General features: G+C 51.6%; 1 pseudogene; it reads right to left on the reverse strand.

Annotated features, from left to right (window-relative positions):
- Nucleotides 1-698: 698 nt before the first annotated feature.
- Nucleotides 699-2,707, reverse strand: LOC125507167 (FBD-associated F-box protein At1g66310-like; annotated as a pseudogene).
- Between the last annotated feature and the right edge of the window lie 662 nt (nt 2,708-3,369).

The following is a 3,369-nucleotide window of genomic DNA, read 5'->3' on the forward strand; positions in this document are numbered from 1 at the left end:
TATGGCCATTTATGGACCTAAGGTACTGATTTTTCTAACCCATTTGAACTTACCAATTTTTTAGTCAACCCAACAGTTTTCTGCTTACCTGCAGCCCTAGTTCCTACTTCCTGGTAGCCACAAGGAGACACCACTATATGTCCATGTGGTTTACTAAAGTAAAATGGTTGGCCATGTAACACTTTGCCCCAATGATATGGGAAGGAAAAAGTGGCACTATTACTTTCTCCCACTTGTTACTTTGGTGGATGTTTTTTTAATAATGATAGAACAGAATGCTCTTTTTAAATCACTAGTAACCATGTATGTGCAAAACACGTTTGAATTTTTAGATAGGGGATCTGCTAGAGATGGCCTTAGGATTGAAACTTCAATGTTAACCTCATGCTTGTGGAACCTGCTGAATTGCTGTTCTGAATCGAGGTGACTAGAATCACCAAGGTTGGCCTGCAAAACATTGAATGGAACACAGGCATCTGTAGCCATCTTTGCCAGATGCCTTTTTCCCTTTTAGTTGGCGTCGTAATCTCATTACTGACCACTATTTTACCGATAGTACTAACTCTACTTGGCCACAACATTTGTGCTCAAAAGCACAGAGTTCCATCTAGCCCAGAACAAGAACAAACAACAGGTTGAACAAAACACACGCCATCTAAAATTATATGACTACATTCCATAATCCTGAGCTTTGATTCCTAAATGTTAATAGCATTACATCGGCTGCAAGGCTCCAAAATATTTAACTTAGTCGTGGAGAGGACTTTTCCTGCGATATGAGTTTGGATAGCCTCAAGTGCTTTAGGGGCTTCCACAAGAGTAGCCTTGCTCTCATAGCATTTGCGAATTCTTTTGTCAGAACACTTTAACCCACCATCAGTTATGTCCAGTGTGAGGCACTCGAGTGATGGTGCATTCTCAAGAAGCATGTGAGCTCAACCAGAAGCTTTGTGGAGAAGAACCTAGTGATCTTCACACGCCTTAGATTGTCATAGCAGTGTCCTGGAATCCTCCCCAAATGTGAGGGATCTTCAAAGATGGAGTCATGGTTCCGGCTTCCCATTCGTGTCTGCAGACGAAAAACTAACACGCTTGAATTTATTAGTCACGAATAAATATCTCAGCAGGGTGAACAGTTACTTACATGTAGGTTGAAAGTCTCCAAGCAAGGAGACGCGTCAAGAAACGAAACTAGCGAGAAAAGATTGTAGGTCGTGCTGAAGATCCATCCAGATATTGTAATAGTTTTGAGGTGGAGGAATTTGCTTAGTAGCATTGGTGTACTGACCATCTGCATAAAAATATGTAAGATTAATCCCTTGTCTTATATTAAGGTACAGAGGTAGTAATAACTAAGGCAATGTAAGGCTATAGGCATATCGCTAGCCCATAGACACCTCAAGTTTTAGAGCATATACCTCACCAGTTGAAAATATATCAAGAGTTTCGAGATTTGGTGTACTGGACGGGAGCATGGCGCGAGCATAATGAAGAGCACAGGAATGTGATATGAAAATTTCCTTCATCTGCAATGGTTCTCCAAGAAATAGCTGTACTTGTTGATCACCAAAAAAGTGAAAACTGGAGATATTTGGAGCTTTGCTTTCAATCACTTGCAGCATGGAACACTGGGACACCTTCAGATAGCTGAGGCGCTGCAGCAGGGAAGGTATCTTTATGGAAGTTATCTCACTGCAACTGTTGAGATCCAATCGCTCCAAAGCAAGAGATTTGGAAAGAAGGAACCCCAGCTCATCCCTGGTAATATGCACAAAACGCAGAGATATACTTGTCAGGCTTCTCGTGCAACCGATCCCTACCGTAGGGCGGAAGGCGCAACCTACAAGCTTGAGCTCACGAATGGAGTTTCCACGCCCATCGGATAAAAGTGAGCACGGGAAGTGGTATTTTGCCTTGTCTAATAACTGGTCACTGTCTGAAAATAGTGTAAGGCTAAGTTCTTCAATGCCTGGTGCGACAGCAATCTGAAGCCAGCCATCAAGACAATAGCTGGTGTTGGCATTGTAAGGACCATAGAACAAAAGGTTGAATGTCTTCACGCCGGTGCCTGAGTGGTTTGCCAGAATATGGTCAATTCTGCTGTTGTAATCTCCTGTTATTTTTCTCTGTCTACGTGCATTTTCCTTCTAGCCCATTGTTTCCTTGCTGAAGGTGAGGTTGGGATGGCACCTCCACGAAATTCGAAACGCGCGGGAAACACAAGCAGCACGCGCAGCATCTTTCAATGGCAGAAAGTAGCATATATGTATAACTACTGGATATTAGCTGGGGAGAAGGTGGAGCAAGGGTGAGAAGGGATGAGTGAACCGTTAGGTGTACGGACTGGCGACTGCGCTGGCGACTGCGTGCCCTCGCCGGTGAGGCCTGCGGGCGGGGCTACCCCGGCGGGGTGGACCTTGGTGAGCCGCGGGGCGGGGTCCCCCCAGGTGCGCTCGCCGGTGGCGCATGCTGGGGCGTCGCCGGCGGGGGTTGAGACCTGCCACAACCGTTTTTGGGCGCTGTCGGCGGAGTCTTCTGAAGATGACGAAGACAGGGACGAGCTCGTGGAGCAGATGCGTGTGGTGCCGGCGGGCCCGTCGATTGGGGACTTCGTGGCCTTCGCGGCGGACGTGCGAGGCCTGGGCGCCGAACGCAGGCGGCGATTTGCGCCGGGAGGGCGCGGACCCAGGTCCACGGCGCTACGCATTTGGCAACCCTCGTCGGCTCGGTGTGTGGCCCCGGCGAGGGGGATGCGACCGACGTGGCTCGTCTCAGCAGATCCATGGCGGCGGAGAGCTTGGTGGTGGACAAGGCGGTGCCGTCTAGGGAGGACTGGCCGTGCCTACCTTCCCCCTCGTCCCCGGCGGCGGCGGCGGCGTCGTCGGTGGGTCGGGCGAGACCGCGGTCCCCGCCGTTGCCTAGGGTTGGTGCGGGTGGGCCGTGCGCTGTTGGGCCTGGGCCGGTGGGCGCGACTGACAGTGGGTCGGGCGTGTCTGCCGGGTCGGGACAGGAGTTGGCCCCAATGCCGTCTCCGCATGGGCCCCCAAGGCCCGTTGCGCCGCGGCCTGCCTTGCGCCCGGTCTCTGGCTATATTTGGCTGAGACGCGGCTGCCTGGACCCTCATTTAGGGTTTCCAGCCACTGCAAGTGAGGTGCGGCGCCTCGCTCACTCCGCCCGCACACTCCAGATCTCACTCCCCCTCCCCCTCTCCACAGATCCTTCGCGGCGGTGGTGATGGGCGATCGGTCGCGCGGACAAGCGCCCCATGGAGGTCTCAGATCCGGAGGTGGAGCGGCATCGTGAGCGCGAGCTGCGAGACAAGGCTAAGTGGGCGATGCGGGAGCGGTCGGATGGTCGGGAGGCCAGGGC

The sequence above is a fragment of the Triticum urartu genome, chromosome 5A (genome assembly GCF_056163025.1).
Source record: "Triticum urartu cultivar PI428250 chromosome 5A, HENAU_Tu73, whole genome shotgun sequence".
NCBI lineage: Eukaryota > Viridiplantae > Streptophyta > Magnoliopsida > Poales > Poaceae > Triticum > Triticum urartu.